Here is a 16205-nt window from a genome sequence, read left to right on the forward strand (position 1 = left end):
CCAAACCCCTGAGATACCAGCGTGCAGACAAGACGTTGGGCTCTCACCGCTCCAAACAATTACCATTAGGTAGGCCATGACAGAGCTTTTCCACACCGAGCTACGGACTGAAACAGCTGCTGACAGGCCCATTTCTGCAGCGCCCCGCTCCGGTCTGCAGCCATGCTACGATTGTGACACTGTTTTTTTTTTTTAGATAAGGTCCTCTCAGGACATAAAAACCCCCAAAAATACCTAATGGGGCTTCCTTACAACATTAGATTTAAAAAAAAATGTAATACAAGGTCCAGGAACTCTCTAAATTGTTTCCATCTTGTTGTTTTGCTTATCAGCCTGATCACAGGTTTGAACCCTGACATGATGTAGTAAGTGGATGCCATGGGTATGTACTGCATGAGGCGTTCGGTAATTACAGAGCAACTATGGAGGAGGATGCATTCATACTTTCACTAATCCAGACATGGAGCCTCCAAACATGTAATTACCTTATAAAAAAAGAAAAAGTAAAGAAGAAAAAAAAGCACTCGGATCATTCAGCACAATGTAAAAAGCAGATAATGTGGTGATTTTCACTACAGATAAGTAACTTGGATCTGGTGTTTATATGCACTAATCAGTGTTGGAGGACCTTCATAATGAACCTGAGCAATTATAGACGCTGTAATTTAATGTTCTCGTCTGCAGAGAGACTCATTACCTCATTTTTTATTTCTCTGGCGTTTCGTAATGAACGAGACGTACGTCCTCGTGATGATGATGTATGGTGGCAAAATACGACGCTGTGTTTTGATGAAGAAGGAGGGGGGGAGGGGAGGGGGGCTGCAGGTGGGCCAACCCAACCCAACCCTCGGCTTACAGGAAGAGTGGGGCCGAGCTCGCTGCATACATTTCTGTTCACTTCATAATCTGGCAACTGTAACGTCTGAGGCATTTCACTCCTGTGAGTCATGGTGAGCGAGGAGCTGCTGCTGCTGCTGCTGCTGCTGTTGGGTTTGAGCGCTGCGCTGCTCGTGGTGCGGCGTGGCGGGGAGGGAGAGCATGAGGCAACATGTTTTGCTGGTATAGAGGATATGTGGAGGAGATGGAGATGCTCCTGTAATGAGTGCTTTTGTGAGATAATGGTATGCACAGACCCTCCCTCCTCCTCCTCCTCCTCCTCCTCATACCGCTATGTTTCCTCACTCAGCTCAGCTCCAGAGGCAGAAACAGCAACCAGAACAATGCTGCAACATGTCATGTGTCGACAAAGCTCGGGACGTGTGTGTGTGTGTGTGTGTGTGTGTACTAGGCAATATAATCTGATTTTTGCGTCGCACACGATTGTGAGAGTGAAAAATACTTCTGTCGGCTCCGGATCAAAAGATATTCAACTCTTCTAAAACATTTAAAGTGTCGCTAAAAGATGGACGATCATATACTTTCCTTCACTAAACTGAGAAAAATAAGATTAACAAAGTTTGGCTGGTTCAGTTTTTTACTCTGGTAAATGTTGGGCCTCCAGCAAAGAGGATTTTTTATTAACTATAATTATCTATTTATTTTTATGCATGTTTTCAAGTCAGATTCGCCAAATTCCCTTCGGTGTTCAAACCTGTTTCAAATCACTTGTGTCAAAGTGATGAACTCCACCTGGTATCCCATCCACTAACAGGAGCCATGATGAAGTGTTATCAGTAGAGCTGCAACAATTAATCGATTAATCGAACAATAATTGACTATTAAATGAATCGTCAACTATTTTAACTATTATTAAAGGGACAACGAGGAGTTTGTATTTGGTTATAAAAAAGTCTCACATTAATGTGGATGAATCTACGCTGGGCGAGCCGACCAGCGTTTCCTTACTTTCGGTTTCGCGGACGCTGCCCGGCGGGTCATGATAATGGTCGGAACTACGACGGTATCTGATCGTCTTCGAACTTCCGACTTTAATTCTTTATGAATGAAAACATTCTTGGCAAGAATTTCACCGTGTGCGCGGAGGCTCATGGTAAATGTAGTGTGAAAACACTTCGCTTTCCAAATCTCCTTGTTGTCCCTTTAAATGTGAATATTTCTGATTCTTTGTTCCTTTATGACAATAAACTGAGTCTCTCTTTAGTTTGTGGACAAAACAAGACATTTGAGGATGTTGTCTTGTGGTTTGAGTAACACTGATTGACATTTTACAACTTTTTTTTCAACATTTTATTGACCAAACAACTAATCGATTAATAGTTTAAATAATTGAGAGATTAATCGATAATGAAAATAATCGTTATTGCAGCCCTATTATCAGTGTTATTGGCTTCACCTGTCAGTGCTCCTAATGTGAGGCCAGATCGGTCTATGTTGATGTACAGACTTATCAATTAACAACTTTCACTGCTCGTACTCGAGTCTAAATATTGTTTTAAAGACGAGTTGAGAAAACTGTGAACTCGTCCTTTAAAGAGCTGAACCAGGCCGGAGCCTCAGGCCTCAGGCTGGCAGAGACAGACGACTCGCACTGTTTGTGGATGCTCGTCCATGCTTGTATGTGTGTGTGTGGCGTCTAGACCCGAGCAGCGGTGTATGGCCAACAGCTGTGTGTATGTGTGTGTGAGTCTGTGTGTGTGTGTGTGTGTGTGAGTCTGTGTGTGTGTGTGTGTGTGTGTGTGTGCCGTCCAGGGACAACTGTGCTGTGACGGCATTTCCATGGATATTCTCTCACATACTGTGTCTTTATTTTCCAGCGGTCAAGCTCCCATGCAGCGCCCAGTCGCCCACCACGGATCAATGCAGCTTTGTCAGAGAGGTTTTTCCCCTCTGAGCAGCTGTCTGCAGCCCCTCAGCCGCCGCTCTGCTGCTGCTGCTGCTGCTGCTGCTGCTGCTGCTGCTGCTGCTGCTGCTGCTGCTCCTCCTCCTCCTCCTCCTCCTCCTCCTCCTCCTCCTCCTCCTCCTCCTCCTGCTCCTGCTCCTGCTCTGCAGCCTGAAGCAAGTGCACGTCGGCTGTCAGGGGCGGCGAGAAAACCGGCGTTCATGGTTGAAGTTGAGAGACAGTTTTTCATTACAGAGCGCCAACGTGCAGCCAACTTTTTTTTCTTTCTTTTTTTTAGAAGAAGCGTCTGTAGGTTTACACATTAAAACCAGGGACACACCTGTGGATTCGCACCGTGCATATTTAATCTGTGTTAGGGTTGCAAAATTCCGGGAATTTTCAAAGTTGGAAACTTTCCATGGGAATTAACGGGAATATATGGGAATAAACAGGAATAAATCCGAAATGTACAAATTGAAGGTTGGCCCTTAACAGGGAACTTAAAGGATAATTAGCGTTTTTTACAATCTGGACCTTATTTCTAGCATAAAATCCGATCATTTCCTCCCCCAGATAACTTTGGTGTCATTACAAGTGGTTGTGATGAAATGAGCTCCAGCCGAGAGCCGCGTATATCCGTATAATGGAGTCTACAGGGCAGCAGAATGCAGCCTCTAAATAACACATAGGCTAGTGCTATTCCCCTCTGAGTCCGGGGTTAGCTGTTATCAACATCCGGGGTCTGTAGGTTGACCTACTGACCTCTAAAAAACGGTAATTATCCTTTAAATATAGTTGGGGAAAATATATTGTAGCATAATCTTGGCTAAAACAGACAGATTTAAGTATACTTGTACTACACTTGAATATCTATATGCTATTCCTCAATCACATGCACACAGCACACTGCTTACTGCAGGGGTATTGAAGGCTATTTTCTTTCCCAACATTCATGTTTTTCTTGTTCAGTAAAAGAACTGATTGTTCATAAAAGAATTAAACTTGATAAAGTTCTACTCAGAAATAAGGCCTAGTCCACACGAACACGGGTATTTTTGAAACCGAACTTTTATGGACCCCGGTTAAAAAAAAATTGCGTCCACACCACCGGTGTGATAAAAGAAAATAACTCCGTCCACATGAAACCGCAAATCCGTCTCAAACAATGTCATGTGCATTCCAAAGCAGTAGGTGGCGATATCACTCCTAACAGGAAAGCAGCTGTAACTTGTACAAAGAGAGTGGAGGCTCAAACTGACCGGTGTCATGCCATGACATGCCATGAGTCCGCGCTATACTAACACACCCCGCCCGTAATCTCTTGTTTATGACAGATACGAAAATACACAAATACACACATCGTAACGATAATCCATCGCTCCACTGATTGATTCTGAAAGGCTTCATTGAAAACAAATGTACAGGACGGGAGGAAGCAAAACAGTGGGGAAGTGACCGCAATTTACAATTTGATAAAAGCCTATTTTCGCCATATCAACATTTTGTTTACATATGGTGACCACGCGATTTTGTATTAGTGTCCACATGTTTAGTGATTATTGATATTCACAGTAGCCATAATAGTCCATTCAGCGTCTGAGCAAGACACTCGGTCAGCGCATGATGATCCCTATGGATGATCCATGGGTCAGCGTCGAGAAGCTTGACGTGCTAGCAACAGTAACTAGGGGGGGCGGGGATTTATGAAAAATGTCCGGTTTTCCTGTCCACACATGAAGCTGAAACCTTCATGTTTTCGAAAAAGTTCACCCTGGACTCGGTTACAAAAAACTCTGGTTTCCGGAACCCACAACTGCGGTTACGTGTGGACGAAAGGCCAAACCGTGTAGAGAAACACACGGTTTCAAAAATACCCGCGTTCGTGTGGACGGCCCCTAAATCTGTTGAAATGTCATGTTTTCTAATTGTATTATTTTGCATGGATGTCTGCTTATGACAAAACTAAATATTTACATTCATGTTTGGATATGATATAGTTTGTTTAAATTCCAATTTTAAACTCCAATTTCCAGTTCATTCCCATAAATTCCCATAATTTTCATGGAAAGTTTCCAATTTGGAATATTTCCATGGAAAGTTTCTAGAAATGTATCGGACATTTACTGGAAATTTTCCGCCCCTTTGCAACCCTAATCTGTGTAAATAATAAATGCCTCTATACCTCATCGAAACCTCGGCTTCGTATCCGCCCCCTCCCCCCTCCCTCCTCCCTCCCTCCTCCCTTTGCCCTGCACCTCAAAACCATTTCACAATTCCTGGTAGTTGCAGTACATGACTCACTGATGTTATGTGGATGTTCCCAAACGTTTGGTTTGTAGTCACACTAAGCCGTTAACTTTCCGAGATTATGTGGCCAACAACACAAACACACACACTGAGATCCAGATCCACAGATCCTGCTGCTGCTGCTGCTGCTGCTTCGGTTTGAAATAGACAAAAAAAAAAAACTTTATGGAAAAATCAATGAATCATTTAAAAAAAATCTTGCAAATAAACAGAAATGAAGTGAAGAAGAAGAAGAAAAGGAGCTGGTTATAGGCCACACACACTTGTTCCTGCTGCAACTGTTCTGAGGTTTGACCCAGATAAAACACTTTGACTGCTCCATCATGTTTATGATTATAAATGATAACGGTGACACAAAGACAAAGAAAACACTTGATTATGAGTTGGCCAATGCAGAATCTGCATCAGCCTTAAAGGGATAGTTGAACATTTTTGGCAACTTGGCCCATTGCCATAATCCCTATAGTCATAGCAGTAGGTTCGTTACCTTTAATTGTCGGTGCAAGCTATTTTTAGAACGGCGGAGCAGAGCCGCGAGCTGCTCAGAGCTACGCTACGGAGGCTCATGGGATTTCTTGGTTTCCCTCATCAAACTCATCAAATACACAATCCAACAACTCCACAACGCTCTGTTGGACAAGTTGTGACCTGCACATTCACCACACTATGAGATAATAACACAACGTTACCAGAGTTGTTTTAGAGGGAAATTCATGCAAAACCGCTGATGCGCGTTGCCTTCAGGGGCAGTTTTTACCTCTAAAACAACTCTGTCTGGTAACATTGTTTTATTATCTCATAGCGTGGTGAATGTGCAGGTCACAACTTGTCCACCAGAGCGTTGTAGAGTTGTTGGATTGTGTATTTGATGAGTTTGATGAGGGAAACCATTAGAAATCCCATGAGCCATGAGTAGCGTAGCTCTGAGCAGCTCACGGCTCTGCTCCACCGTTCTAAAAATATCTTGCATCGACAATTAAAGGTAACAAACCTACTGCTATGACTATAGAGATTATGGCAATGGGCCAACTTGCCAAAATGTTCAACTATCCCTGTAATACTTCTCCTTTCTCCAGCTCTGGATGTGACCGGAGGAGGAGGCAGCAGCAGGAGGAGCTCGGTGGCGGCGGCGGCGGAGTTAAACAGAGCAGGAGATGGCGTGAAGGTCTTGGAGCCAGGCGGAGCACGTGTGTCACTAATAAGGCCTTGACTCTTACCTGGACTGACAGCCGGAGAATGGGGAGGAGGCTCCACGCTGCTCAGTCAGCCAGAAAGCCCCCGACCGGCCGGGGGGCTAACGCAGGTCAAGTGATTTGGCGCCTCGGGTGTATTAAAGCTATTTACAAGGGACTAAAAGGATTTACTTTAGTCGCTTCGCCCCCTTCGCTTTTTTTTTTATACGGCCTGGCTCCGTCCGGCCTGCTGTGGGGTTTTTCTTTTTTTTCCTCCTGACCCTCTCAATCAATACGAAGGCAATAAAGAACGTCGCCTTTACGGGTGTTTGGCCTTTTTGTTTAGTTGCAGAGGGAGAAGGAGAAAGTTTTTTATGGACAGGCTCCCTGACGCCTGGTGTGAAGGCAGATTACACACACACACACACACACAGACACAGACACACAAAGCTGCCACTGACACTTAACATTTGAAGCTTTTAAGAGTTAGAAATAAAAGGTTTTACTCACGTCTTCCTGACTGTATTTGTTTTATTTGTTTCTTCGTATTTTCCCAGGAGGCCGCCTGGCTGCAGCTGACGCTCAGTTTCATTACGATCCATTATTCTGCTCAGATTATTTTCTCGACTGACTGATCATAAAGTTTTTACGTCCCGTTGATCACTGACAGTGAAGTTATGGCTCTCTCTCTCTCTCTGTCTCTCTCTCTCTCCATTTCCTTCAGACCGGGTCCTGGTCTTGGATTTACGGCCCGGAGCGGAGGTGTTGCCAATAAGACTTTAGATCAGTGATAGATCGTCCAGTCCAGTCGCTGTCGAGGTGGTGAGTCATTAAAACAGGAAGTCATCCTCAAACGCTGTCTTTTCTCTTCTAAACTTTATTGAACATGAACGCAGCCTGTTTAAAGTGTTTATTAAAGGGACAACGAGGAGTTTTGGAAAAGCGAAGCGTTTTCACACTACATTTATGAGCCTCCGCGCACCGTGAAATTATTTGACCGGCGCAAGACAGACTCATGTTTTCATTCATCAAGAATTAAAGTCAGAGGTTGGAAGACGATCACATACCGTCGTAGTTCCCACCATAAACGGAGATTCGGCGGCGTTATTCTCAGGACTCGCCACGAAACCGAAAGTAAAGAAACGCTGGTCGGCTCAACCAGCATTTCCACCACTAATAATAACAAAATAACGATAGAGACAAAACGATATACAGTATTTATCGAAAATGGGCCCATTAACAAGTGTGGGTAGCGGAGATTCATCCACATTAATATGAGACTTTTTTATTACCAAATAGAAACTCCTTGTTGTCCCTTTAATGTGCAATATCTATAATCTATCATCACCGTTCACCTTTTATATCAATAGATTTTATATAAACATACAACAGCCTCTTATACTTATTGCATTTAACTACATAACAGTGGTTTATAGCCAATTTAAAGTTAAAGTAAGTGTCACCAGACTGACTTTGTTAAAGGTCCTGCAGACAGGTGCCACTAGATGCCACAACAGACCACGATAAACTCCACATCACCCTCTGACCACGGCCCGACCCCTCTGCAACATCTGCAGAACAAATTTATAATATCAGTTACATGAGCGTGATGACAGATACTACAAACAAAGAACCAGAGAAACTCTGAGTACAACAGACACAGAGACGATGTGACTTCGTTCTGCGCTCATAACGATGACAGAAAGTAGTTGTTATAGTTGTTACATTAATGTCTGAAATAAAAAAAACACTGACGACAGAACAAACCTTCTCGTCTATTGAGCTGCAATGAAACCAAACAGCTGAACACATCGACTCGTGTTTCTGCACTTTAAGATGTTTTTGAGTTTGACTTCTCTGCTGTATTTTACTTTTTTATCCATTTTCTGCTGTTCTCTAAACACATAGGCCTATATAGTTTTATTTTCACTCCATTGCACTTTACTTTACAACTGTGAGATTCTGCATAAAATACAAGTTTCTCAACTGTTGTGATGGAAAAACAAAGTGATGTTGTTGCTGTTGTTAACGGCTCTGACAAAGACATAAATCACTGTTTGTGGCAAGAATTGTGTTATCAGTAACTTTTAATCTGTTTTCTCACATTCATCATCACCGCTCAGATGTATACTGTGCTGCTCTGAAGGAAACAAAGTAAGAAACTGAGAATAAAACAGTTAAAACTCGCTCTGTGTCGACGTGTTATAGTTAAAATACGCTGTTTACATGTTGCTGAATCCAAACTAATGTGTAAAATATAATAATATATCAGTTATGGGTCATTTTCCTGCAGAACGGTTGAGTTAACTTTTATATTTTATCCACATTTTAGTCAAGGTGCTTTACCTTGAACAGGATTTTAACTGCAGTATTAATACTACTTGTTACTTTGACTGTTGTCAGTGAGTTGTGGTGCAGACAGACGCTGCCATCTGGTGGATAAACTCTGTACAGGAACAGAGAAACTAACAGTGACTCCAGTAAATTTAGCCGCAGGACATTTCTGTCTTCTTTCCCCTGAATAAATTGAATCAACCCCCCCACTCCCCCCCCCTCCTTGCTTCTCTCTCCCCCCCTCCACAAATGTCGGCGCGACAATCGAGAGCCTTTCATCGTTTGTCAGCCCCGAGCTAAAAAGGTTATGAGCCTTGTGCAATATGTCGATGCTTAAAGTGGGACATAATGAAGCCTGAGTGATGCTTTGCCCTTTGATCACATCGCACAACTCAATGGTGCAATTAAGCCGGTAATTAATAATAGATTTAAAACAAATAAATAAATAAATAAATCAATGAATAAATAAATCCTGAGTGGCAGCCAAGCAGCAGCAGGAGACGAGATGCTTCACATCCACTCAGCAAAATGGGGTATAAAACTGTAATTACACACATCGTCTCTAAGAAACTATGATTGAACAGAGCCTATGGAGTAGCTACAAACACACACACACACACACACACACACACACACACACACACACACACACACACACACACACACACACACACACACACACACACACACACACACACACACACACACACACACACACACACACACACACAAACACACAAACACACACACACACGCGGAGGAGGAGCTAGAAGAACTCAGCTGTAGTGGAAAAGCACCTTTACCGAGCCGTGTCGTGGCTGTGTAGTCATGGAAAAGCACCAATACATGCACTCAGTTGTCCAGTTATAGTCAGATTAAGGCAATAGTTTGGTTTTCTCAAGTGTCATGTAAACGTACTGACTGACTTTCTGCACCAAAATCCCAAAGAGTCCTGAGACTTTCTTCAAAAATCTGATGGAAATCTGGAGATTTTTTGTTCTGAAATGTTACAATGCCGTGATTGGAGCATGTCCAGTCCAGATTTATGAATATCTGAGGAACTACTAGCAGCCTATCTCTGGATTCTGAGATATTATTAGTGGATAATTTGATGTGTTCATTGATGACCGAGCTTTTTACTTCTGTCTTAAGCATCAAAAATCATAAAACTTGTGTTCATTCATCTGATTTTGTTATAAAAATGTGTAAATATCATAAACTGTCAGTGATGATTATTTTCAATATTGGAAAATCCCATTGTCTTTTCATTGAGGGAGATGAGCTAATGCTAAATACAAAGGTTGACACACACAAACACACACACACACACACACACACACACACACACACACACACACACACACACACACACACAGGTACACACACACACACCTGGCCTGCCGGTGCCCTCTCCTCTCCTGCCGGCTGCAGACAGCCAACGTGCTGCTGCAGATTAGATCAAACTCTTCTGTCGTTGCCCATTTCGATCCTAAAAGCCGCCGCCGTACGGCACTTTGTTACCATGACGACGCTGGCCCGCCTGGTGGTCTGCTGTCTGCTTGCTGGCATAAAAATAGACGAAGGGGGTTTGTGCGGTTCAGCTCAGGACTCGGCTCAGATGATAGTGGAGGCAGGAGCCAATCAAAACAAAACTAAACAAAACAAAGGAAAAAAAACACAAAACAAGGACCAGCAGGAGTGTGATGATCACCATGGTGACCGGAGTGATGATGTCATGAGGCCGAGACGCTTCAATCACACTGTTATAGTGATCAAACAGCAACAAGCTGCAGGACGACGGGAACTTTATTCTGACTTCATGGTTTGAAATCTGCAGGATTCATGTGCAAAACGACCAGAGGAGATGAAACATGATGAGAACCAGGTAGAAAACGACTGAGAGGAGGAAAAACATGACGATAGAGATGAAGACTGTCTGGGCCTGTTTTATCATCATTTGTTCATGTTGTTTATATCATTTTATATCAGAATTTTAAGCTCGTTTTGCGTGTTAAAGCTACGATTTGAAAGATTGGTCATTATTATTAACGTCATTTAGACGGTGGTTATGGCGCTATAGTACGACCTAGAGCACTGGAATAAGAGAGTAACGACACGCATTGGTTCAATGGAAGCGCCTCCTGATGGAGGAATATGCAAAAGCGCCCAAGAACTGACATCTCTGCATTGTTGGTGAATGAGCAAGTGTGGTAATTTTCAATAATTTAAGGACATTTATAGATCACTCACGTTAATAGCATCATCGTGGACACCTTACAGATAAACATTAACACATAGGCTAATCTAATCCAATCCACTCTCTCTAGCGGCTGCAGGCCTGCAGAGAAATTGACCAATAGGAGCCATCTTGTACCCTCCATCCAATCCCCTCGTCTCCCCTGCTCCTCCAAGTCCTGCCTCGTCCCCACCCCCTTCCGCTTAGAAACTACAAGTGGTTGTAACCGCGCGTTCCCGTGCGCAGGGCTGGCCCTTGGATTTTGGTGGCCCTAAACAAGATTTTTGTTTGTGGCCCACTCTAAGCGCAAACACCAAATCACTGGTTAAAACTGAATACAGACATGTTTGATAGACAGATGTAACAATACTCAAGTGTTTTATGTCTAATCTTCCGCTCTAAGTACACTGTAGTGTTGTCACGATACCAACATTTTGGTACCGGTATCGGTACCAACATGTTTTTCGATACTTTTCGATACTTTTCGGTACTTTTCCAGATAAAAAGAGAACACAAAAAATGTCATTATTGGCTTTATTTTAATAGAAAAATTTTGGACCATAAAACAGGAAATCAGTAAACAGTTACTGCTGCTGCAGGATTAACATTCCATCTATATTAATCTGAACTCTTCCTAAATTAAAAAATGTCTGTTTAAAAATGAACATCAACTTGTTTTCTTTGCATTATTTGAGGTCTGAAAACACTGCATCTTTTTTTGTTATTCTGACCAGTTGTAATTTTGGGGAGAAATTGTTATCAGTAGTTTATAGAATGAAACACAAATGTTCATGTTACTCAAACATACACCTATTGTTTCCCATATGTAGACCAAATTGATTCTGTTCCACCCACCCCCATCAACGCAATATCGTTCCGTTAATTCATCTCTGCGTAGCGCTGCTTCGCCGTGCTCACTCACTCACAGAGAGAGAGAGAGAGAGAGAGAGAGACAGAGAGAGCATGCAGCCAGTGGTGATCCGCGGTAAAAACAAAACTTAACGAGGCTGTGGCGGCCGTCACTCTCTCTCGCGCGGCGCACACACACAGACACACACACAAACACAGGCACATGGACAGGTGGCGCTGTAACGGTAATAATGATAAAAAGCACCTTGCTTCGTTTGTGACTCGCTCTCTCGCTCCTCGTGGCTCAAATTACAATGCGGCGACTTCACGTGGCGACATCACCGCTGCTGGCGGCGCAGAATGAAAGTACCGGTCCCATCTAAGCGCAGTATGGTACCGTTTTAAATGCGTTAGTACCCCGGTACCAATCTAGTACCGGTATACCGTGCAACCCTAGTACACTGAGGCCAATTTGTCCTAGAACACTGTATAAAGAAATAATTTAGGCCAAATTTTCTGAAAAATTTCAAATCCCTTGTGAAAACACTCCTTCAGTCATGAGAACAAACTATTTTGGTGCTTGAAATAGGATATGAATACAGTAATAGATGTGTGTAGAAAACAAGTCTAAAATGATTTTTTTTTTTTTTTTCAAAGGAGGTTAAATCGAAAGCAACTGGACTTAGTTATTTGTCTAGGGAATAGACAAATAACTAAGTCCAGTTGCTTTCGATTTAACCTCCTTTGAAATACTATGACCTGGGCAAATGAGAATATGCACCGGCCCAAGTCTAAAATGAAATTTTGTAAAATCGCTTTTTGAGCATAAATGTTGTCATTCTGCCATTCTATTTTCACCAAATGTCTTAAATGTGAGTTAAAAGAAGCTGAATATTGACTTCAAAGCTTCATCAGATTTTTTAAATGAGAAATTAGCTTTTTTTCCTCTTCTAACAAAAATATTTACTAAATAAACGGAAAACACACAATTTACATTGTTCATATAATATGTGTTGTCACTGTGTCTGTGCTGTGTGAAAGGTAAAAAAAAAAAAGTGTAAGAGCTCAATAGGTCTGTATACAGAGCTGGAGCTGAGTTTAAGTCTGAACTCTCTGAACTTTCAGTGTCTGAAGCACCGTCATCACTGATTCTCTCTCTCTCCTAACGATTCTGCGGGTTTGAAGCTTCACCGTTGTTTTAATTGACAGGTTCGGTCTCCTCTGCCGTCTCTCTCCATGCCAGCCGCTGTAGGTAAACCATGGAGCTAAAACTGTGATAGGAAGGACCATAGTGATCCCAGAGTGCCAATTGGTTGGCCGAAGTTGACTGACAGGCGATTCAACCAATCACGTATGCTCAAGTTGACGGACAACGGATTCAACCAATTACGCACAGAGAGGTGACGATGCGTGCACTATGCTCTGTTGCTCTCAAACCCTGGCTGTGAATAACATAGGTTGTCGAGGGCGGGTGTATTTGAAAGAGGAGAGCCGTCCCTCGGTCACGGGAGCAGTTAAACCGCGTTTATAAGGCATAAAATGACCGAAATATAAACAAAAACATATCAAGACTGTCGTGTAAACGCGCGCGCCGACCGCAGTGTTAAAATGACTTGAATTGAACCCCAGTACCTTTCTGATCATGTGGCCCCACCTGACGGCTGTGGCCCTGAACAACCGCATAGAGTGTTTATGCCAGGGGCCAGCCCTGCCCGTGGGGCAATGACAGCAACGGGCACCAAGTGATATTAAAACGTGATGTCAGCCGACTGATCTTCTTCTTACTGATCTGTACCGAGACTGTTGTTATTCCTTCACCCGAGTCAAATGATGCTGTGTGGAAAACCACTGTGGTCCGTAATCGAGGTGCAGACAAGTGAGTTTGGAGCTGACGAGAGGATCGAAAAAAGAGAGACGGACAATGCGGCCCTGCGATCACCTCCGCGACGACCCCGCCCCCGCTGAGGAGGAACTAGAAGAACTCAGCTGTAGTGGAGAAGCACCTTTACCAAGCCGTGCCGTGACTGTGTAGTGGAAAAGCGCCAATACATGCACTCAGTTGTCCAGTTATAGTCGGATTAAGGCAATAGTGTAGTGTAAATACTGACTGACTTTCTGCACCAAAATCCCAAAGAGTCCTGAGACGTTCTTCAAAAATCTGGAGATTTTTTGTTCTGAAATGTTACAATGCCGTGATCGGAGCACAGCCAGTCCAGATTTAGGAATATCTGAGCTACTAGCAGCCTAGTGGATAACTTGATGTGTGATGACCGAGCTTTTTACTTCTGTTTGAGGCATCAAAAATCATAAAACATGTGCTCATTCATCTGATTTTGTCATAAAAATGTGTAAATATCATAAACTGTCAGTGATGATTATTTTCAATATTGGAAAATCCCATTGACTTTTCATTGAGGGAGATGAGCTAATGCTAAATACAAAGGTTGACATAAAGAAACAGGTCGACCCGAGTTTACAATTCTAAATAAATGGACAATAGATGGTCATTAAAGTAGTTACACCTGAAGGTTGACATCTGAGCGAACAGACAGAGATTTCCTCAGTCTCTTTTATTTCTCTTCTTTAAAATTGAGTCAGAAAACTTTTCCTTTTTCTAAATCCACTCCTGGGGGTCAAAGGTCGGGCGCTGTCAGTCACTGTGATTGTCTGTGGAGCCTAATCAATGAGCTGCTCATGCTCCGTTTCCTCCCGCGCCGAGGACAATCTACAGTAGCCGCCGCTCGCTCACATCACGGCGATGCAATCTCCGACCGACCGAGTTGAAACAAAGTGTTATTGACGAAGTGCAGCCGTCGATGTGGGAGGACGAGGATCAGCGGTGACGAGCAGCGAAGCCAGAAACGTCTGACTGAGTCTTATTTAATTGGAGGAAATAATTGCAGATGGGAATGTTTCTTTTCTTTGTCTTGACTTTTAAATAACCGTAGTTTTAGTTGCTTTAGGCTGTTTTCAGATCAGTTCTGTCGTCAGTGCCTCTGTTTTAACACCTCAGCCCAAACTGGACTTTCTCCTCCAGGACTTTAAATTAAATTATAGTAAACTATGATGATCACAGCTCCCTTTTATTGGTTTATATCTATCCCCAAATATCATTTTATACTTCCTGAATGCCAATCATTACTGTTTTTACGCTTTTATTTCTCATATTGCTTACCATGTTCTCTCTATTTAGCGTTTCAGTGGAAATAAATACAAATTCAATGGAGAAATTGAGGAATAAAAACGCCCCTTACTGTGCCAGCTGATCCCACATGAAATTTCAACACACTGCTAAAGTAAAATATCTTAAAAAATGACAATTATCCTGTTTAACATGCACAAAAACACGTGCCTATGTATTGATATGTCATATTGAGCCACATATATGCACTTCTAAGTAAAACTGTAAACTAAAATAAACAGAAGAAAACTGCTACAGTATTAAAATAAATGCTGATAAATGTCATTCCCCATCATCTCAGCTTTGTAACTTCCTCTGCTGTGCATTTCACCGTAAAAAGCAGCAAACGAAATTAACAAAATGGGTCTATGTCACTGAGATGAAAAATAACCAATTAAAAATATGTGACAGAAAAAAAAAACGTGAGAAATTTACTGAAGACGAGAATCTGATATATTGAGTTTAATTGTGAGCATTACTGTTCATCCATAAAGTTCATGTTACAGAGTAAACAACACTTATACGACATGTGAGTCAGTGTGTTTCATGGTCGTCAGATGGATTTTACATCGGAGCCATAAATACACTGCTGTTATATTTCATGGTGTTGATCATAGCCTGCTGCATTACAGCTGCATTCACAGCCATGTTAATGTTAGTGTGCACTATTCCTTTACCTGTGGACCCCAGGTTATCTTGCTTATTAACTGACTTTTTAACCTTTTTAACCCTTTAGGCAACCTGTGGTGCATCCATTTAATATTTTATTTCATTTTTGTCGGACTTTCATGCAGGAATTTTTGGTTTTAACACCATGGACCAGAGGATTTAACTTTTATTTGACTTTTCTTTGGTTGTGTCACTTTGTCGCTGTTTTCTCTTGTGTTTTAAAGAGGAACTATGCAAGATTTGTACCTTAATTAAAAAGCTTCGGAATTGTGATGGTTAAATGACTTACAAACACCTTGCAACTATGTTATCCTACTATTATCATTAGTATTATCCCATATTGCACTGGTGCACAGCTTATATGCTGTAACTGTGGTATATAAACTGGTTTATAGTTTTATTTAATCTGCTTGAGACCTTGAAATGCCGATTCTCCAAATCCTCGATTCGATTTGATTTTCGATTTTAGGGTCACGATTCGATTCTCGATTTTTTTTTTTTCTTACAGCACAGACGCCTATGCTATTTTCAGACTAGTCTAGTCTACGATCATTGGTTTTATTCATCAAATTTTGTACAGTAAATCTTATTTCAAAAGATGGGCTACATATAAGTGATGCAATTTCCATAATGTATCACATTAGGCACTAATGGTCACATTTAAATAATTTCTTTACA

Source organism: Trachurus trachurus (assembly GCF_905171665.1).
Source record: "Trachurus trachurus genome assembly, chromosome: 7".
Lineage (NCBI taxonomy): Eukaryota > Metazoa > Chordata > Actinopteri > Carangiformes > Carangidae > Trachurus > Trachurus trachurus.